Source organism: Piliocolobus tephrosceles, chromosome 16, assembly GCF_002776525.5.
Source record: "Piliocolobus tephrosceles isolate RC106 chromosome 16, ASM277652v3, whole genome shotgun sequence".
Taxonomy (NCBI): Eukaryota; Metazoa; Chordata; class Mammalia; order Primates; family Cercopithecidae; genus Piliocolobus; species Piliocolobus tephrosceles.
Window position 1 is genome coordinate 11,107,035 of NC_045449.1, and position 23,426 is coordinate 11,130,460.

A 23,426-nucleotide genomic window follows, 5' to 3' on the forward strand; every position below is an offset into this window, starting at 1 on the left:
AAGTAAAAGATAAAAAAACTTGCAGTGCTCGTAGTATGGCAGGCAAACCTGTTGGGAACACTGGAGGGAATTTTTGTTTGCCTTCAGGCTGCTGATGTAAGGTTGAAAACAATCTTTTTTTTTTTTTTTTTTTCTTTTTTTAAGACAGAGTCGCTCTGTCGCCCAGGCTGGAGTGCAGTGGCCGGATCTCAGCTCACTGCAAGCTCCGCCTCCCGGGTTCACGCCATTCTCCTGCCTCAGCCTCCCGAGTAGCTGGGACTACAGGCGCCCGCCACCGCACCCAGCTAATTTTTTGTATTTTTAGTAGAGACGGGGTTTCACCATGTTAACCAGGATGGTCGCTATCTCCTGACCTCGTGATCCGCCCGCCTCGGCCTCCCAAAGTGCTGAGATTACAGGCGTGAGCCACCGCGCCCGGCTGAAAACAATCTTAACAGAGTACCCTGGGATGCCATAGGTGAGTCTGTCTTTTTGAAAACAGGTAGAAATACATTTCTTCCCTTTCCAATATCTTTAGAAACTTGAAGTCTGCACCTAATGGAAAATTGAGCTCACATCCTTGCTTTAACACTGAGGGCAGGCAGGGTGGGGTCTCTCCCTCCTCTTGCCATTACTAGCCTTGTTATCATATAAAAGAAGCTTGAAATGACCAGGCCTGTTATCCCAGGACTTTGGGAGGCTGAGACGGGCAAATCACCTGAGGTTAGGAGTTCGAGACCAGCCTGGCCAACATGGTGAAACCCTGTCTCTACCAAAAATACAAAAATTAGCCGGGTGTGGTGATGGGCACCGGTTATCCCAGCTACTCCGGACGCTGAAATGGGAGAATTGCTTGAACCCGGGAGGTGGAGGTTGCGGTGAGCTGAGATCATGTCACTGCAATCCAGCCTGGGCAACAGGGTGAGACTCTGTCTCAAAAAAAAAAAAGGAAGAAAGAAAGTAACTTTTTTACTTGGTATGTCTCCTAAATTAGGAATTCAGTTTTTTAACTATGTTCAGGTGAATCCTATAACGATGGGGAAAATATGTCTCAGCAAAACTTCATCCAAGAAAGTATGTTAATTCTTGGTAAATGTATTTTTCCAGAAAATATGTTTTCTTGTGCCATATTGCCCAGCTCACAATATTTGTGGTTTGTTTATCATTTAACATGGTATCGGGTATTGTTTTGTTATGCCATTTGTTAGCAACAGTTATGTTATTTACACATTTGGCACACTGCACCAAGAGAACTATGAAATCAAAAATATCTATTTTTTGCTATCAGAAAAAAAAATTCTTCCTAAAGCAATATGTTGATATTTTCATTGTCAAAAAACTTGTGGACATTCTGTTTATTTAAAACTTACATCGAAGTTGATACCTATGATGTGTGAAGTGTTCCTATAAGTTACAAACCATCTAAAAGAAAATGGGGAAAGGGTATCAACAGGAATTTACAGAACTTACAGTGAAAATGGCAATAAACATAAAAATATGCATAGCCTTATTGGTCATGAAATAAACACAAATTAAAATAATAATGAGATTCTACAGTTTTCAGATTTTTAATCCAGCAATCCTACTTATGGGTATTTATTTTTATTTTTATTTTAATTTTTTGAGATGGAGTTTTGCTCTTATGCCGAGGCTGGAGTTCAATGGCACCATCTCAGCTCACTGCAACCTCTGCCTCCCAGGTTCAAGTGATTCTCCTGCTTCAGTCTCTCAAGTAGCTGGGATTACAGTCGCCCACCACCACGCCAGGCTAATTTTTTGTATTTTTAGTAGAGATGAGGTTTTACCATGTTGGCCAGGCTGGTCTCGAACTCCTGACCTCAAGTGGTCCACCTGCCTCAGCCTCTCAAAGTGCTGGGATTACAGGTGTGAGCCACCACATCCAGCCTCTGGGCATTTATTTGAAAAATTGAAATAAGGATCTGGAAGAGCTATCTGCACCTCCATGGTCACTGCAGCATTATTCACAACAGACATGGAAACATCCCAGGTTTCCATCGACAGATGAATGGATAAGGACAATGTGGTAAATACATTCAATGGAATATGATTCCACCTTAAAAAATTGGAAATCCTTGCAGGGTGCGGTGGCTCATGCCTGTAATTCCAGCACTTTGGGAGGCCAAGGTGGGCAGATCACAAGGTCAAGAGATTGAGACCATCCTGGTCAACATGGTGAAACCCCGTCTCTGCTAAAAATACAAAAATTAGCTGGGCGTGGTGGCTCATGCCTGTAGTCCCAGCTACTTAGGAGGTTGAGGCAGGAGAATCACTTTAACCTGGGAGGCAGAGGTTGCAGTGAGCTGAGATTGCGCTGCTGCACTCCAGCCTGGCGACAGAGCGAGACTCCATTTCAAAAAAAAAGGAAAATCCTGTTGTATGTGACAACCTGGATAAAACTGGAGGATGTTATGCTAAGTGAAATAAGCCAGTCACAAAAGGACAAATACTACATGATACCACTTACGTATAGAATCTAAATCAGGCAAATACATAGAAGCAGAGAGTAGAATGGCTGCCAAGAGCTAAAGAGACGGAGAAATGGAGAGTTGCTATTCAATGGGTATAAAGTTTCAGTGATACAAGATGAATAAGCTCTAGAGCTCTGCTGTACAACATCATGACTACAGTTACTAATGCAGTAAAGTGCACTTAAAAATTTGTTAAGAGGGTAGATCTCATGTTGTCGTCTTACCACACACCCCCACACACACACAGAAACAAAAAGGCACAAGAAAACTTAGAGGTGAGGAATATGTTTATTATCTCAATTGTGGTGATAGTATCACGGATGTATACATGTCTAAACTGAGTAAATTTTACACTACATTGAATATAGGTGGTTATTTGTTTATTGATTATACCTCCAAAGGTGTAAAAACAGAAACAAAAATGTAATAAGTGATCCAAAATAGAAGAGAATATCAGTAGAGAATTATATCACAAAAGTCAAAAAAGAAGGGTTTCATGAATAACAGAGTGATCAATAATAATGAATGTGGCAGTGAGTTCAAATGGAGATTTTTAAACTTAAAAAAAAAAAAGAAAATTTCCAATATTGCCTAAATAGGGAATTTCATACATTGTTGGTGAGAGCAGGACTAGAATATCCCCTTTAGAGGACAATAAATTTTGAGATTTATAATGTACATCAACATTTGAAAATTGTAAGCCTTGGCGTGGTGCAGCAATTCTACTATATGCCTGGGAGGCAGAGATATTTGGTGAGCAGTGCTAATAACTACAAAATTGAGGCCGGGTGCAGTGGCTCAAGCCTGTAATCCCAGCACTTTGGGAGGCCAAGGCGGGTAGATCACAAGGTCAGGGGTTTGAGACCAGCCTGGCCAAGATGGTGAAACCCCCGTCTCTACCAAAAAATACAAAACTTAGCTGGGCACAGTGGTGAGCACCTGCAATCCCTGCTACTTAGGGGGCTGAGGTAGGAGAATTGCTTGAACCTGGGAGGCGGAGGTTGCAGTGAGCCAAGATCATGCCACTGCACTCCAGCCTGGGAGAGAGAACGAGGACTCCATCTCAAAAAAGAAAGAAAAAAAAGAAAATTATAAGCCTTTTGACCTGTGATTCCTCCAGAGATGCTTATGCAAGTGTGAAAAGACACAATTAGATGATAGTCTCTGCACATGTGTTTGTAATAGAAAAATTGCAAGAAATCTAAAAATGAATTAATAGGAAAGTTTAAAAATAATATTACTGCCATATCAAGTTGTTCAATGCAAAAAGAAGATGGGAGAAGAGAATATTGTATATTTAAAACTGTATATAATCCTTTTTTAGAAAAAACACACACATATATGTGTCTATGCTTAACAAAAATTCTGGATGAATATGAAAATTCTTATCAGTGGTCATTTTGGGGAGGGTGTGATAACAAAGGGGTTTCACTTTCTGCTTTCTATATTTCTGTGTTGTTTGAATTCTTACAATATGTTTCTAAAACTGCTACAATCAGGAAAGACAATAAAGATATTTAATACTACAAGATATACTCCAAATGCTAGGAATGTTATATCCAGGTGATAGAAATTTGGATGGCTTTAAAATTATTTTCCAAAATTGTCTACAGCAAATATCTATTCCTTTTCAAATCAGAGAAAATAGTGGAATTTAAAATAATAAGTCTACAATTTAAACTGTAGCATACAATCAAATTTATGTATAAAATTTGCACAGCATAAAGCCTCAAAAGACATACACCTAAGAGTTAATGGTAATTAAATAGGTGGTGGGATTAGAGGAGATTTTTCCTTCCTTCTGCTCACTTGCAATCAACAGCTGAGTGATGTGAAGATCAATGGTTGGAATGACAGCAAATTTATCATTACTGTAATTGATGTGCTCATTAGTACCTTAGTTCTCTCCCCTGGTTTCCTACAGGCCTATTATTTCCACACAGCAATGTTAATTATGGTGATAAAACCCTGGAATGAATGGCTAGAAGTGGATCCAATGGCACCATGGAGGTAAGCCAACAGAGTAGAAAAGAGTCTTGCTTTATTCTGTCCTGCCTCCTACCTTAAGACAAGTCAATTTCTGAATCACTCTACAGAGAGAGTTGTCAGTAATTTTCCTGAAGACAACCAGGGAAACACAATCTGGATACTGGCATTCCAGTGCTGCCTACAAATAATTCAATCCCGCAACTGGGCAAGTCACGACCTTGTGCTTTTGTTTTCTTTTCTAAACAAAATTCAGCAATGGATGTGGATCAGGACTTTGTAAAACAAAACCCCAAACTTCCAGGTTTACCCTTGGAAAGACATATCTAAAATGAGGAAGAAGAGTTGCCCAATGTTCCCAGCCCTGAGGCCCCTTTGTCTTTCAAGAATCTTCCACCCTAATGTCCACTGCCACCGTCACCACCAGGTAATGAAAAAACTGTTTATAAAAGACAATGAAAACATAAAGTAGTGACTTGCCCAGCTGTGGGATTGAATCATTTGTAGGCAGCAATGAAATGTCAGTCTCCAGACTGTGTTTCTTTGGATGTGTTTTTCAAGAATACACCAATTCTTTTTTAATGGCCCAAGCATAAATAAAATCCTTTATTTTATCTCTTTTTACATAATAGAATTTTCAAAAATTCTTTCTAAATTATAGCATAACTGTACAAAATATGAAAAGAGCAAAGGCTAAAACGATACACCAAAATGTTAACAGTGGTTTTATTGAGGAAGTACACGTATTTTTTTTTACTAATTATTTTTTCTAGGTTCTCAAAAATAAGGCATATACGTTTTTACTGTGCAGTGAATCTTTCACTCCATAGACAGAAGTCTCTTCATCTCAGGAAGCTCTTCTTCTAATATATCATTGATTATTTCTGTAGTTAAATAATTCTGTTTCCTGCTTTTAGAACAATAATTATCTGGTCACTAATTTTACATTCTCTGTTTTCATTATCTATCGTTTCTCTAATTGGAATTTTCCCCATTTCCTCTATATTCTTGGAGAACTTTACCAATTTGTTATCATCTGTGTCACTCATATGATATTTTCTACAGGATCAGTTCTATTTTTCTCTACAATTGCTGTTAAAATATCAGCTTCATTGCCATATTCTTCCATCTCTTTTTTCATCTTACCCAGTTGTCTTTTCATTTAGCCTATTCTTGCCTTGAAGATTCTTTATTATATGTCAGGGAAATAATGATTTCTGCTCTATTGACAATGCTAAATCATGTGCTAATGATTCATTCTTGATTCTGAAATATATCCTTTTAAATATAAGTTCTTATTTGTCTCTGGATTGATACTACTTTTCTATTCTTCAGCAGTATTTTTCACAAATAGGTACTTAAATTCCCCTTGAGACAGTATATGTTCTCTTGGGTGATGAAAAATCCCCTGCTTAGCTCTATGTTGTTCACTTATCAGTGTTAGGTTAACTGATCAGCGTTATGTTAATGTATGTAAATGTATCAGCATAAATTAACATGTATAGCTCCTAATCCAACTTTCATTCCAATGAAATGAATCAGTGTGGAGCAGAATCTAATGGTTTCATGCTGAAAGAAAGCAATGAAGAGGAGGGCTCTGGACTCTAAGAGATGAGAAGTTCACAGAAAGTGAAATGGGAGGCATTGTAAGCACACTTTATTTTCTTTGCATATTTGCCCTAGGCTAGCATTGGCCACCGCATTGTACAGTACGCATCTCTGTGCTTGCCATGAATATGTAACAGGGAAGAATTTTGTGGGCTATGAATAAGGGTGATGAGGAAAACTAGGCTGTTGTGGTCAAATATACTTAGGAAACAGGATGAAATAGAGTTGAAGAGGTTTGTTTATTGTGTCAATATTCACACACTCATATCTGTTGAGTGGATTGTGTATGTCTAGGAAGTGGCTGACTTGATTAGGGAGCATTTCCCAGACTTCGCTGACAGTGATAAACATTTGAGGGAGCATCGTATTTATCAGACATTTCCTGGAAGACACTTTGAGGAACAGTGTTCTACTTTTGTACAATTCCCATTCTCTCTCACTTGGGCCTTTCTCTGCCCATACAAATAAGGCATGGGGATCACAGGGCAGCTACTTACAACACACCAGCTTCACAGGGCTCCCTAGAAAAACCTGGAGTCTCTCATGGAGGGGTAAGGAGAAGCAGCTGTACATGGCAAATATGATTTATTGGTGGCATGAGTGTTTCCTGTCACCCATGGCAAAGAATGAGGATTAAAGAAGGAACACATTTCAATAACAAGTCGGTTTCAAGAGGTTCAGACATAAGTGAGGCCTTGAGTTCTTCTCCATTTCTATATGCACCTAGCAGTACAACCAGGAAACAAGAGTGTATCGTTCATGAAAAAGTTGTATCATACAGATATTCTCTCGATCTGATGTGGCTCATAGTTTCCCATAACATCCAGTTAAGATGAGACTAGAGGGAATAAAGAGCTCATTGACTCCAACACCCTTAATTTACAATTGAGGAAACTGAGGACCCCAGATGCAAAGCAGCTTGTTATAGGGGACCTGGAATAGCAGTGCTGGGTCTGGAACCGAGTGCTACCCCCACTAAACTGAGATGCCCAGGATACAACTTTTAAAAATACGAGTGTGGCATTAAAGACCAAATAAGAGCAAAGCTAAATGAGAGTAAAACCACCTTTGCAAAACTTTTGACAGTGAGATAAATCTGATGTAGGAAAATTATGACAGCGAAAGAAATCTGATGTAACCAACTCCGTCTTGCTTCTAACCTACAAGCTGCCCTCCTTCATTCCCAGGTGCAGGCTAAGCTAACTACGGTAGGAATTTAGTTTATAGTTTAACTTTGAAACGAAGATGATAATAGCCCCTTCCCAAAATAAACCCCCTACTTGCTTGGGGATCAGACTATTTTTATAAAATGAACACATTAGCCACAAGAGTAAAAATTATGCCTCAGGAGTCATGCATCCAGAGGTCACAAGATTCCTAATCTCCCCAATTGCTCCTACAGCTAGCATCACTATTGTAAAACCTAAGATTGGTGTTCGAAGTAGTTTTCAGATCCTGCATTCTGATGGACTAGCTGGCACCACCCAGACTGGTAAACTGGCTTATCTTTCTTGTGACCCCACCCAGGACTGATTCAGTGCAAGAGGACATGTTTTGACACCCTATGGTTTTGCATCCCTGACCCAACCAATCAGCATTCCCCATTCCCTAGCTCCCTGCCTGCCAAGCTATCCTTTAAAAACTCTAGCTTCTGAATTTTGGGGGAGGCTGATTTGAGTAATAATTAACTCCTGTCCTTTCACTTAGCTGGCTCTGCATTTATTAAGCTCTTTCTCTGTTGCAAAAATCTGCTTTTCTCAGTGCATCAGCTTTTCTGAGCAGCAGGCAAGGTGAGCCCATCAGGTGATTACAAGAGTGCTTTATTCTAAACGTTTTATTCATCATTCTTAAACAATTGCAAAATTTAAAATTTCTTAGTCTTTCCATTTTGGCAGATTTTTTAAAAGGATTGTTATTTCATTCATTCATTCCTTTATTCATTCATTCATTCATATTTACTGAGCATCTGCCATATACCAGGCACTGTATTAGAGGCTTAGATTATCATGGTGAAAACCTTTGGCATCATTTTCACTTATATTTTCATGGGGGAAGACAGATGTTATCAAAATAATGTTTATAAACATTACTGGGTTGGTTCTAACAAATTGTACAAGTACTAGACACATGTAGACACACAGAAAGCTGAAGAGTAACACCAACTAGAATAAAGAAAATTAATACTGAACCATGAATACAAAGAGTCAAGGAGCCTAAAAAATGAGATTGTTTTTATGACCTTGGAATCCCATTTGCCAGAGAAGTGGAGGCAGAAATGAAAATACCACTATTGCAATCCTCAAGTGTTTGGAAAGGGCTCTGGGGTGGGACCCAACCCACGAAGATGGTTCTAGACTGAGTTCCTATTTGATAAACCCAAGTGAATGTCCCACCTCCTTTAGCAACACAGCTTTCTGGTGAAGAAACAAAAATAGGCATGTATATGCTAAACCTGAGTTGAATCACACTGCTGAGATCATGGGCACAGCTACTAGGGGATCTCAAGGAGCCTTGTCCAACGTTCTAAATGATCCTTGCAGGCAACATGCCTTAGTAGGTTGCACAGGACAATTCAGAGCAAAAGAACAGAAGCAGTTGCTGGGCAAGGTGAGATGGTGAAGGTCATGTCACTGAGGGAAGACCTTACTTTCTCTTCAATTTCTGAGTGATTTCAGAACAGATAGAGTCCACTTTCAAGATTTCACCAGGCTGTAGAATAAAGAATAAACTGGGGCTTCAGAGGGAGACCACAGAGCCTCCTTCCTACTGGCTCCTCCACTTGGCACTTTGTGATATTGGCCAAGGCCTTCAACCGGGTGGGGTCTTACTGTCAGAGGTGTGTGAACCAGAGAAACACCATCTTGAATAGGAGTTGGGTAAAATGAGGCTGAAACCTACTGGGCTGCATTCCCAGATGGTTAAGGCATTCTAAGTCACAGGATGAGATAGGAGGTTGGCACAAAATACAAGTCAAAAAGACCTTGCTGATAAAACAGTTTGCAGTAAAGAAACCGGCTAAAACCCACCAAAACCAAGATGGCCACGAGAGTGACCTCTGGCCATCCTCACTGCTACACTCCCACCAGTGCCATGAGAGCTTACAAATGCCATGGCAAGGTCAGGAAGTTACCCTATATGGTCTAAAAAGGGGAGGCATGAATAGTCCACCTCTTGTTTAGCATACCATAAACAACAACAACAAAAAAACATAAAAATGAGCAATCAGTAGCCCTTGGGACTGCTCTATCTATGGAGCAGCTATTTTTCTATTCTTTCACTTTCCTAATAAACTTGTTTTCACTTTACTCTATGGACTCATCCTGAATTCTTTCTTGAGCAAGATCCAAGAACCCTCTCCCGATGTCTGAATCGGGACCCCTTTCTTGTAACATCACTGCCCTTGCTTTGAAAAGCCCTCACTTGAAAATTAAATGGGGTTGCAAGTTGTAAGCCTGGCACACAGTAGGAGTTCAAAAAATATCACCTCCTCCTTCCCATCTTCTGCCTGCCTTGTAAGCTAGGATGCTTTGTAATTTTGTTGCTAACTTTTGCTGGATTGTAATTTGTCTGGGCATCAGTTTCATCATCTGTAACATGAAGAAATAGGGCAAGTGGTGATCCCTGGGGTCCTTTCATTTCAAACATTTTAGGATTCTATCATCATAATAGATGCCCCACATGGGGAAGAAACAGCAGAAGCTGAGTTTTCTGTGACTTTGGTCTGTAGGGGTGAGTTCCAGGAGGCTCCCAGGCATCAACCATGACCTGTGCAAAGACAAGAAAAATAAATGATTAGGAAACGGTCAACATTGCAGTGTGCATGCCTGCAAACAATTCACACACAGTTGGAGGCGCCCAGCTGGAAACCAGCATTTCATTTGCAGCTTCATTTGCAGCAGAAAAGTTGATATTGGCAATAATGTCAGTAACTTACAGCTGGGATTCAGTGGCTCCTAGCATGAGCCACCACCAAACAACCAATTTTCACTTTGCAACTCAGAATGACCCCTCCAGTTCTCCATGCTAGAGGGAAAGAGAGGTGTGGGTCTCTGTTGGGACAAGTTTGGGCACGGAGTCCACAAGGGCTTCAGATGGCAGTTTCTGGACTGCAGTTCTTGCCACTTGCAAGCTCTTCACACCACAAACACTTAGCTTTTCTCGTTTGGGGAGCTCTAGGGAGCCCATTCATCTTTCCTGGAGTCAGAAAGAGGAGGGAGGAAGCCAGGCAATGAAAAAAAAGTGTGGAAGATGCAGCTGTTGGAAGCAACAAACAGAATATCAGATGGCCCCAGGAGTCCTGGGTATTTGTCTCAGATCTGTCACAAGCCAATTGTGTGACTATAACTTGTCACTTCCTCTTTCCGGATGCGGTTTATGCAGGTGTAAAAGGGAGAGGTCAGATGAGGTGGTCTTGAGTTGGCTTCCAACTCTTTCTATGACTCAAGTATTCTAAATGAGAAAGGGTGAAGAAAAGGAGGAAATGGAAGAAGAGAAGGTGGATAGCAGGTGGGTGAGACTTTGTTAGAAAAGGAGGGGGAGGAAAGATGAGAAAGGCTGCCACAATACAAAGGAAAACAACACAGATTTGCAGAAAGTATTCCTCGCAGAGCTATAAGTAATCTCTAAAGTAGTCATGATTACAATCATTATCATAAACAACTGAAGTCCTAATTAACTTCATAAAGGGCAGCATCCTGCGATGATTCAGGAATCCTCTCTCTTGATGCTCCAATCTCCGGAACCCAGGGGGATCCCTCCCTTGTGAGCTCATACCGCCTTCCTTTTGCTATGACCTTTACTTTGGGCAGCCCAAGGAAAGAAAGAGGAAGCACCTGCCCTGCAAGTCTGGCCAGCTGGTGTCGAGGAGCCCAGGGCAGCTCGATTGAGGACCAGGTCGTGTTTGCCCTCCAGAGACGGGGTCCCCAAGTATCATCACCCACACCACTCTGAGCATCACTGGCTGTGGGCACCACTAGAATCAGCATGCTTGCCACTCTATATCATCCGAGGAGATTCCCAGGTACTTCCTTAAGAGTGGCGAGGCCTTGGGCTTAAAAATCCTCTGATTCATGGAAGAGCCACCTGTGACGTTCCTGGCTACCTCGTTTTACTGTCATTCTCCTAATAGCCATTAGCTCAGCTTCTGCCTTGCCTGACCCCTATGGGGTGTACTGGACTTGGGTCTTATTTTTTTATTTTTATTTTTTTGAGACGGAGTCTTGCTGTGTTCCCCATGCTGGAGTGCAATGGCAAGATCTTGGTTCACTGCAACCTCCGCCTCCCAGGTTCAAGTGATTCTCCTGCCTCAGCCTCACGAGTAGCTGGGATTACAGGCGCATGCCACCACACCCGACTAATTTTTTTTGTATTTTTGATAGAAATGGGGTTTCACCGTGTTTGCCAGGCTGGTCTCGAACTCCTGACCTCAAGTGACCCAACAGCCTTGGCCTCCCAAAATGAACAAGCAATTTCTTTAGTTGCTTGTGCATAGCCCAAAATGCTCTGCCCCTAACAAACTGCAAGAAAACCCCTCTAAGTCTTCACTTAAGGACTTCTTTGCTATATTTAGGTTATGTTTACAGGATTGGGAATGAGAGGTGGAAGGAATAACTTCAAGGACAATTTCTGGAAATAAATTAGGTTCAACTCTTTTCAGGGAAGTGAGAGGCTTTAATTTTTTTTAAAAGTGATGCAAGCTATTGTAATTTCTCACAAAGGCCTGCAAGTGATTTGAGATAGTTTTATAAAAATGTTGAAAGAAAACCTAAATTCAGAATAAGATAATCCTAGGAACTGTAATGATAAGATCATATCAGTTTGTGGTGTCTTGACATTATCTGAAGGGAAGAGGGTGAATATGGATCAGAGAACAATGAGCAAGAAAAACCAATGTTACCCAAAAGCTAAGGTAAGAGGCGAGATGGCTATCTCTTAAAAATGCCAACTGAAGGCATTTTTAAAACATACCTAGTGATTACAGATAGCACAAGGATAGCTCGAGAAAGTCTGACATTGGGAAGGGAGTTACAGTAAATTCATAATTTAGGACTGGTTGAATACTAGCAGTGTCATTAGGCAGAAATGGAGAACTATTGCATTCATAGGAGCATAAAATTGGCCTGGGATTTTTTATTCTGTAATATTTCTCCAATACTATTTAACATTTTTATGTGTAAATATAGTCATTTTATCTCTATATATTGTTACAGTAATGGCTTGTTTTTATAGATTTAGGAGCCCTATCATTTTGGCTTATGATATCTCAGCATTTTCTCATCACGGAGAGAGTGCAATAGAAAACTGGCTTGTGCGCTTAAATTGCAGAAGAGCAGCTGCCAGGAGACATTAAACTGGCCCCAGAGAAGAGTTCTCAGACAATGGGATTGTGCATCCCAGCACCAGAAATGCCTAAAGTGCTTGTTATAAAGATTGTATTCTCAGGACCCCCAAAAGGTCTTCTAAGCTTGAACTGAGACCCAGGAATCAGAATCTTTTGAAGAGAGACCCAAAACTCACGTTTTGAATAAGAATTCGTGGCAACTCTATTTGCTAAAGATAGCTGCAACAAAATATCTCTCATCGCAGATCCTTCTCTGCAGTGTGATCTTGCCACCATACCATCAAGAATGGTCTGTGTCCATCACTCCTTGAATGCCCATGAGGTTATGGCTTCTTCGATCAACAGAGTATGGTAGAAGTGATGTATGACTTCCGAAGCTGGGCCATGAAAGGCAGTGTTGCTTCCACCTTGTTCTCTGGAGCTCACCTACTTGGAGTCCCAACCCAGCACCTAAGTCCAACTAAGCAGGGGCTGCCCTGCAGTGTTGAAGCTGGGCCACATGGAGAGACTCATCCAGGTGTTCTGGTGGACATGCATTACTCTTCAAGTCATCCCAGCCCAGACATTGAGGGAAGGAGCCTTCAGATGATACCACACTGGAGGATAAGCCTCTCAAACTCAACCCTAGCCGATGAGGACAAACAATAACACTTTAGTTGGAATTCACGCCAGAGTTCATCCTAGTGTCAAGAATGATAATCACTTATGTTTTCATTCATTCAATAAAATGTGTACTGATTGCCCACTATTGCCAGGTTGTTCTACAATCTGTGGATGTAGCAAAACCCATGGAAAATTCCCCAGAGTCCTGGAGCACACATTCTAAGTGTAGCATGACAGTGTGTGGCTGGGTAGGAGACAGAGAAGAGGAGACCAGACAAAACAACTAAATAAACACATTGACACGATAAGGTAAGGTTAACGATTATGAAGACAATAAAACAAGGTGATGTGGTGGGGAGGCACTGCTTTAGATTGTGTGGTCACAAAAGTTGTTTGAGCTGAGACCTGTATTACTTTAGTGGAGCTGCAGAAAAAAAAAGTGCTACCCACTTTTTTTTGGCCTGCTTAAACAACACAAATGTGTCATCTCTCAGTTCTGCAGGCCAGAAATCCAAGATCAAGGCCGGGCATGGTGGCTCATGCCTATAATCCCAGCACTTTGGGAGGTCAAGGCGGGTGGATTACCTGAGGTCAGCAGTTTGAGACAAGCCTTGCTAAACCATGTTTTCCTTGCTAAACCATGAATTCTTAGAGGTCAGCAACAGTGTCTAGCATAGTATGTGTTCAATAAATATTCACCAGACTGAATTTAGTGGAATACTAGTAAAAGCTTCAATGTTGGACTTCAGATTGTTACCGGCAGTGCGTCCGGTTGGGGTTCTTGGTCCTTGGTCTTTGTCTTCTTGGAAGAAATAATTTGGCCAAGAGACAAAAGTAGATTTAAGGCAGAAACGAGAAGCCTGGCCAGCATGGTGAAACCCTGTCTCTACTAAAAATACAAAAATTAGCCAGACTGGTGGCTCGCACCTGTAATCCCAGCTACTTGGGAGGCTGAGGCAGGAGAATCACTTGAGCCTAGGAGGCGGAGGTTGCAGTGAACTGAGATCGCACCACTGCACTCTAGCCTAGGGGACAAGAGGGAGACTCCATCTAAAAAAAAAAAAAAATTCAAGATCAAAATGTTGGCAGGGTTGATTTCTTCTGAGGCTATGAGGAAGAATATGTCCCATGCCTCTTACCCAGCTTTTGTGGTTTCTAGCAAACTCTGGCATTCTTTGGCTTGAAGAGGCATCATGCTGACCCCTGCCTTCATTTTCACATGAGTTTTTTCCTGTATGGGTGTCTGTTTCTTCTTTTAATATAGGATTAATTTATTCTTTTTATATAGGTCCCAATTTCTTCTTTTTATATAGGATTTATATAGGATTAGGGTTCACTCTAATGATCTCATTTTAGCTCGGCTACCTCTGTAAAGGCTATATTTTTCAAATAAAATAACATTCTGAGGTACTGGGGATTAGGGTTCAACCTATGAATTTTAATGGGGACCCAGTTCAACCCTTAACAAGACCTGAAGAATGAGGATCCATGATACAATAGTCCAGGGGCGATAGGAAAGCAGAAGCAAAAATGAGTTTGGCTCTCAAGAACCAGCCTAGCAGTCAAAGACCAGAATGTGGAGAGGAATGAGGAGCTTCAGCCTAGCTCCATCATCACTGTGGATAGCCAGCAGCAATGCTCTGGCCAAAAGTACAAGGTGCTTAGCTCTCACATGCAATCGGCACAAATACCTGTCAATTCTACCCATGACATCTCACTCATAACCTGGCTCTCCTGTCTGTCCCCGCCAGCCTGGCTTTGGTCAGGCATTTGTGTCTGTCTCCTATCATTTCGTTGTTATATTTGTTTCTTTCTCCTACCACTGTTTAGTTGATCTTTCTGCCTTCAGGCTCTCTATCCTTCCAACCACTTTCTGAAATACCAACAGCATCATTTTATAAAATAGAAATTGGACCCCGTGTGTCACTCATTCTAAAAATCCTCTATTCTCTCCATCAGTTCAGGAGGAAGAACAAAATCTTTCTCATGGCACAGAAGGTTATATAAACCCAGCTAAGCTCCAGCTGATGTTTCCAGTCTCTCTGTAACTCACGTGCACCCACCATTCCCCAGACTCGCTGTGCACTTTCAGGACCCTAGTTTTGTTCATGCTTCCCTACTCTTCTCATTATTTTTTCTTTGAAGAGCCAGTTCAAATTGGCACTCATCTCTAAAAAAAAAAAAAGACCACTTTTCTCTACTCTTTCCCGAATGCTTCCCCCACCTCCTATGCCCAAGCTAGGTTTAATTCCTTCTTCATCTCTGTTCCCATAACACGTTCTTCAGTGTTTGTCACGTTGGCTTATATTTATTTGTTTGCATACTGGTCATTTGTTTTCCTTGCTAAACCATGAATTCTTGGAGGTCAGAAACAGTGTCTACCATAGTAGGTGTTCAATAAATATTCACCAGACGGAATTCAGTGGAATACTAGTAAAGGCTTCAGTGTAGGACTTCAGATTGTTACTGGCAGTGCGTCCGGTTGGGGTCCTTGGTCCTCTGTCCTTGTCTCCTTGGAAGAAATAATTTGACCAAGAGACAAAAGTAGATTTAAGGCAGAAATGAGAGCTTATTGAAGCAAAGAAAAGTATACTTGAAGAAGCCAAGCAGGCAACTCAAAAGATTGAGTGCACCCCCTGATCTTTGGTTCAGGGCTCTTACAGACTTACTATTTCCTGTTTTCTTTCCCAATCTCTTCCCCTCATCCTTCGCCTTGGGCAGGCTATTGGCTAATCACCACATGTGCAGTGACTTGTCAGTATCTGGGAGGGGCTGCACATGCCCTTTGGCGGTTGAAGCTATGTGCATGCTCTCTTAACAGCAATTTTCCCTTACCAGTCTAGCGCCCCCAGAGGAAGGTCATATGCTGGCCAGACTCTGCCATTTTGCCCCTTACCAGCATGCCTAGACACCTCTACTCAATTTTTAAGTTCTTACAGGGAAGTTGCTCCCCACAAACTCAAGATGTTTCCTGGTTGTTGGGAAATTTTCCCCTTTCTGTTTCCAGCAGCCTGACAATCGCCTAACATTCTTTGGGGTCCTATCCTGCCCTGTTCATATCTGCCTATCTATCTACTCTAGTAAGATCAGCCTTAACATATTCACGACCCTCTTGGTTATTAACATCACTGGACCCAGAATCAGTGTTAACGTGAACATGCTTGACAATGTGTGTGTCACCATTAATGTGGCTTAGCAGATTTGGTATCTAGACATGCATTCAAGCCCCAACATTGTAACACATCTTAGGAACTGTCTTGGCTCCATCTTAGTTGCTCTGTGCCTCAGTTCATTTATCTGCAGAATGACTTTTGCTTGCTAAAGACCTACAATTAGGCCCATCTTTCATGCTGAAGTCAGAGTTTATATGATAACTGGATCACCATCAGCATCAATATCACTCTTACTGTTGCTCAGTCTTGGGGACTCAAGTGTGGGGGTGCTTTACTATTGCTTTTTTTGTTTGTTTTGTTTTGGCTTCTGGGTGTTTGTTCTTTTTTTTCTGGCAATAGCTTCTTTGACACTGATGTTACCTTTAGCACTTTTAGACCTATGTTAGAAGAATGAAATGGTTAAGGGTGTAGATTTGTATATATATTTTTTTCTTTTTCTTTTTCTTTTTTTTTTCTTATAAGCTCTTTGGTCATGGTAAATTAAAGCAGCTTTTCTGAAAATTTACCACACAGAAAGCTATGCTGAACTTCTCTCCTGGTCTCCTAGACCCTCTCTCATTAATTTCCTCTAATTCTCATTAGCATGTTTCTACTGCAGACTCGGAAGTGGAGAGAAATTCTTGTGCAGCTAATTTAACACCTGCAGGTTTTGAAAGTTGGTAGAGAAACCATATCAATAAAATAATCACTGGCTTTCTCAGAGATTTTAAATTTGAATCCTTTAAAGGTTAGACTTTTGTTATGATTTCTATTTATGTTTTTACATCAAGTTATATGTTAATTAATACTCTTGTCTTTTCAAATGTAAAGAGAGGCAGAATGATATATGAATGGCCACAGTCAAGAAAACATTCTGACATTTTGGATGCAGACATGATTTTCCTTGTTGATAGCACCACAGCCTGCCTTAGAAAGCCCCTGCCTTAGTAAGCCCACCTCAGCAGGGGGCTGCAAGGTGGGATTAGGAAATGAGGCACAGCCTGGGAGCTGAGTTAGGTCCTTTGGTTTGGAGATTTGTCAGGCAAAGATGGAAGCTGGAAAGCTCCCTCCTCTACTGAAGTCCATGAGCATGCAGTGTGGCAAAGAAGTGATGGGTGGGAAAAATCCTCAGAGTTTTTTTTTTGCTTTTTTTTTTTGGAGATGGAGTCTCGCTTTGTTGCCCAGGCTGGAGTGCAGTGGTGCGATCTCAGCTCACTGCAAGCTCCACCTCCTGGGTTCATGACATTCTCCTGCCTCAGCCTCCCCAGTAGCTGGGACTACAGGTGTATGCCACCACACCCGCCTAATATTTTGCATTTTCAGTAGAGACAGGTTTTCGCCATGTTAGCCAGGGTGGTCTGGATCTCTTGACCTCATGATCTGCCTGCTTTGGCCTCCCAAAGTGCTGGGATTACAGGCTTGAGCCACTGCACCCGGCCCAGAGTTTTGAAGTATAGTGTTTGTGGGGAGTTTTGCTCCTCTTTCTCATAGGGACAGAGACCTTATTCCCTCACCCTTCAAACAAACAAACAATCAAGTGAGAGGCTGAGAAGGGGATTCCAAGAGCATCACTAGGAGAGAGTTCCTCCATACTAGAAGGAGAGACTAGCATGGGGCTGGATGCTGAGGTGCCTACAGGCCACCCCAAACTGCTCTCAGAGCAAGGTACCAAGTGATGCTTCTTGGGAGGATCAGACCATGTCCTTGGGAATGACAAGAGCACAGTGACAGATAGCTTTTCCTTTGGTGAGGTCTGAAGGGAGGAAACTTGCAGGAGAAGCCCTCATCAGGTTGGGAGAGAGTGCCCAACAAAGGATGAAAGACCTGCATTCCACATCTCCAAGGCTTTCTGAGAGTTCGAGGAGGAGCCTAGTCATCCCCAGTCATCCCTGTATTCGTTTGTTCTCATGCTGCTAATAAAGACGTCCCTGAGACTGGGTAATTTATAAAGGAAATAGGTTTAGTTGACTCACAGTTCCATGGGGCTGGGGAGGCCTCACAATCATGGTGGAAGGTGAGTGAGGAGCAAAGTCACATCTTACATGGCAGCAGGCAAGAGAGTGTGTGCAGGGGAACTCCCATTTATAAAACCAGCAGATCTTGTGAGACTTATTCACTATCATTAGAACAGCATGGGAAAGACCTGCCCCCATGATTCAATTACCTCCCACCAGATCCTTCCCATGACACGTGGGAATTATGGGAGCTACAACTCAAGATGAGATTTGAGTGGGGACACAGCCAAACCCTATCGATCCTGTAGAGGATCATCTAAGTTAGAAGAGTAGGCAGATGCTAAGGATATGCCCGGGACTGAGCCAGGCATGCACAGAAATACCCTTCAGGAGCAGGGTTGATGGCACGGACCACCGACAGGTCCAAAGGGAAAGAAATAGGATGTTAGTGCTAAAAGTGGCTGTAGTGAAATTGCACATTATCCCAGGAAGGCCTTGCTCACATCTCCACAGGGGCCACCACATTTCTGGAGACCAAATAGAAACAGAAACAGATAAAATTGTGTCCAGAGTTGGTTCCTTCTGGTGGGTTCATGGTCTCACTGACTTCAAGAAAGAAGCCATGGACCTTTGCAGTAAGTGTTACAGCTCTTAAAGGTGGCACGGACCCAAAGAGTGTGTGGCAGCAAGATTTATTGTGAAGAGCTAAAGAACAAAGCTTCCACAGCAGGGAAGGGGACCCGAGCATGTTACCGCTGCTGGCTGGGGTGGCCAGCTTTTATTCCCTTATTTGTTCCTGCCCATGTCCTGCTGACTGGTCCATTTTACAGAGTGCTGATTGGTTCATTTTAGTGTGCTGATTGGTCCATTTTACAAACCTCTAGCTAGCTACAGAGTGCTGATTGGTGCGTTTTTACAGAGCACCGATTGGTGCATTTTACAAATCTCTAGCTAGCTACAGAAAAGCTCTCCAAGTTCCCACTCAACCCAGGAAGTCCAGCTGGCTTCACCTCTCAGAATGAGATGGACCCCACAAGACTAGGATGCTACAGAAAGCTGATGATTAGGTAAGGACATCTCCTAGGACCCTCTCCCTCCTCTCTGCCCTCATAGAGGAACAAAACTTGGAAATGTGGTGATGAGGAGAACCCGGAATGAGACCATGGTCCCATCCCGCACTGCAGGGGAGGAGTGAAAGAAAGCACAGGTCTCCTTCCCACTAGACAGTTATAGGGCCCCAAAACTGATGATGGTGGAGACAAAGAATTTAAAATAGGATGTTTGATTAAAGTCTTACACCACATTGGACTTTTCATAACCAAAAGCAACCAGAAATGTGTGCAATTCCCTCAGGTTGTGGCCAAGGGTATGGGAAAAAGATTCAACAGAGTGTGCTTAAAAACACTTATAGGAAGAACAAAGCTGATAGATGTTGAGAACCCACCAAGCTCTGATTGCCAAGCTAACTGAATTCCAGGAGATTGTCACTGGGAGGTGAGGAATAAAGGTGACCATTATTAAACACACCACACACTTAAGCAGAATCAAACTTCCTAAAAATTCTCCCAGATTCCCTTTGGAAAGCTTTCTCTTTCCAAAGTTTCACACATGTGGCAGCTGTTGAAAAATGTCCCCTCTCTCTACACATGGTACCTCCACTGTCCCCCTGGCCTCCTTTGCAAAGCCAGGGCAGATCCATATACCCACATGAGCCCTGGAAGGTTGAACCCTTCTGCTCAGGCTGAATTTATAGGGAGGACCAGCCTGTGGGAAGTGTAAGGGAATGTCACTGTTCATCTGCATTAATTTCTTCTTTGCCTTTGTGACTTGCCCATTCAGGATATTTGCCCATCTTTCTATTTCTGTTTTTCAAATTGTCTTATCAAAACATTTTATATGAGAAGAATATTAGTTCTTTGTTGTACATGATACAAATATGTTTTTTCTTTTTTGCTACTTATATTTCAACCTTTTTGTTCTTGTAAACTTTTAAAAATTTAAGTAATCACACGTATGATTTTTTTTTTTTAATTTTCAAGCACTCCAGCCCAAGATATTCTCTTTTGATGTTTTGCTTGCTTCGTCTGCTTCTGAATTACATTCATGCCAGCCTTCCTCCTGCAGTTGTTCTTCATTCTGTGGGAGGAGTTTGGTAAGCGGTTCCTTCATTTATAGGAAATAAAGGTGATATACTTGCTACATTTTTGCTTGCCCTTTCTTTTCTTTCTCTTTCTTTCTTTTCTTTCTTTTTCTTTCTTTCTTTCTTTTTCTTTCTTTCCTTCTTTCTTTCTCTTTCTTTCTTTATTCTTTCCTCTTTCTTTCTTTCTCTTTCCTTCCTTCCTTCTTCTTTCTTTTTCTCTTTCTTTATTTCTTCTTTCTTTCCTCTTTCTTTCTTTCCTTCTCTCTTTCTTTTTTCCTCTCTTTCTTTCTTTCTTCTTTCTTTCCTCCTTCCTTCCTTCCTTCCTACCTTCCTTCCTTCCTTCCTTCTTTCCTTCCTTCCTTTTCTTTCTCTCTTTCTTTCATTTATTTTTGGCCCCTGTATTTTATTGATAGCTTGGCTAGGTATAGAATTCCATATTCAAAATAGTTTTCTGTGGAAGTCTGAATATATTGTTCCTCTGCCTAAAACCCAGTATTGCTGACCAGAATTGGATGTCAGTATGCTTATCTTCACTGTGAGTGACCTTTCTTTTTCTCTCCAGAAGCTTTAAGAACATTCACTTTTTCCTTTAAGTTAGAAAACTTCAGCAGGATGGGTCTATACATGGGCGATTTCCCATTCATTATTCTCCATACTCACTAGACATTCAATTTTAAGAGGTACGTCTATTATCCACTTGGAGAATTTTATTTTTATCTTCAATTTCTACATTTCTATAATTTTTTACCTTTTTATGCCTCTGTTCTCTCCTAGAAAATCTATTAGTTGCTGTTAGGCCTCCTAGATTTGCCACTTTTAACTTTTCTCCATTACATTTCACTTATCTTTTTGCCCCAAATTCTGAGAGATTTCCTTGACTTTATCTTCAGATCATCAACTTGATCTTCATCTCTGTCCATATTATTATTTAATCTATAAAGCAAAATCTTTATTATTGCAAGAAAAACTTAATTTCAAAAATGATTTTTAAAATTCTGATTGAGATATTTTCAAAAGAGACTGCTCTTAATTTGTGGTAGCAGTATCTTCTCAAGCCTGTGGGCAGAAATCAGAATAATCTTAAACAGTTCTCCTCTTCTCCCCAAAGATTCTTTTATTCCCCTCCTTCATGCTGTTATTGGTTTCTTTTTTTTTTTTTTAATGAAGAGCTACTTCGGTATATGCAGATAACAAATGTGCATTTCCTCAGCAGCTGTGTGTCTCTTTTACAATGGGCTTCTTCCTTAAATAGAAGGTCTAAATATGAGCTCTCAGTCATCAAACAGGGTGACAGGCAGGCTCCCTTATAATGCTTGGAGTCCAGAAACAAGGAAGCAGGCTAGGGAGCCCCATAATTACCAATGCAAAGGCCCCTGGGAGTGGAGCACCTGGTGCTTTGGTTCTCTGTTTCTCTTGCATTTCCCAAAACCATCACCAGGAGCTCACATAGGATAGATTAAAGACTATGTACATCATTCGTTCACTTCTCCCATTAGAAGGTGGAGTTTGATCCCCCTTTCTTTGAGTCTGTGGGGGCTTGTGACTGGTTTGACCCAGAGAATACAGCTGAAGTGACATTATCAGTTCTGATCCTGGGCCAGCTCTCACTTCCTGTCTCTTGGAACACTTGTTCTGGGAAAAGTCAGTCATCATGTAAAAAGTCCAACTACCCTGTAAGCACCATACTGCAAGGAAGCCCAAGCAGCGACATGGAAAGGCTGTGTGAAGAGATGGACACCTCAGTAGACTTTGGATATCCTAGCCACTTGGATGGCTTGCACCATAGGCACCAGAGGAGTGAATGAGGAGAGATTCAGATGGCTCCACCAGCTCCAGTCCCATGTGCCTGAACCTACATGAGAGAGAGAACAATAAGGCTGAACCAGTCAAGCCATGGAAAGGTGACAGATAAGAAATAATTTTCAACTGTTTCACTTTAGAGCAGTTTGCTACAAAGCAATTATAATAGATCATCTGTTTTTGTTTATTTGGTTGTTTGTTTTTGTTTTTTATTTTTTGTAACAACAGATCAACCACTGTCTCTCTAAAGTAGTTCTAAAGCTTCAGCCCAAGGATAAAATTTGTAGCTCTTAGAAACTCTGTTTAAGAGACAAGGGCCCTGATAATGCCCTTTCAAATGCAATTCCTCAATAAATATCTCGAAGGTGATCTCTAGGTCCATTCTTGCATTTGGGGACTCTAGCTTGGATAGTCTCTTGTCTCCTTTGACAGGACGGATGCTTTACTCTAGTACCTTGAACTGTGATTCTTCTACTTTTTCTCTGGCAATCAAATAAAGTCTTACACCGTGTCCTTCATACAGTCCTCCAAATTCAATAGTTAGTAATAGTATCTATTTTTTTCCTTGCTCCGTTACAGGGTGTGTGTGTGTGTGTGTGTGTGTGTGTGTGTGTGTGTGTGTGACAATTTTAATATAAACTTGGAAGAAAATGGAAGTCAAATTCTGTGCTCAGGCTGCCATCTTGAACCAGAAGCCTATTAAATTCCTAAAAAGAACACCATGTTAGGAGGGCTTTTCCTGTATTTTAGACAGTTTAGGAGTATTGAGCAAGTGAAGAGTGTGCCACATGCTAATCTCCCATGAAAATAATTACTTCATGCAAAAAGGCACTTAAATGAATATTCCTGAGGGAGAGTGTTAAGTTCTCCCAGTGTTGCCCAATGCTGGCCTTGAGCAGCATCAGAGAGGGAGAAAATGACACAGGATTTTTACGCCTAGTAGGAAAGTTTTAGCGGCAAGTCCCCAATCTTTCTGCAAATGTGAAGAGTTTGTATTTTATAATGCAGGTCCTTCTGTTGCGGGGAGGGGAGCAGCAAACTATTAACTGATCTTTTGCCTGAATAGGAAGAGGAGATGAAATACATCTTTAGAAGGAGAGAGATCACGCAAGTGCCCACTTTGGGTTGTATGCCCAGGTTCAAAGCCCCCGGGCAGGAGAGAGACAAAGCACCAAGGAATAGCCTGAGATGACTTTCTGTGTGAAGCGAGACTTGCATTAGCTGTCATTGCTTGTCATGCTTGTCAGAAGTTTCTTCAGAGAGGCAAATACCTCTTATTTAACATATTAGAGGTTGAATTGGCTTTTGTTTCTATTTTTAACGCATGAATCCTGTGGTCTCTAAGGTCTATGGGGCTGAGTTTGAGAAGAAGGG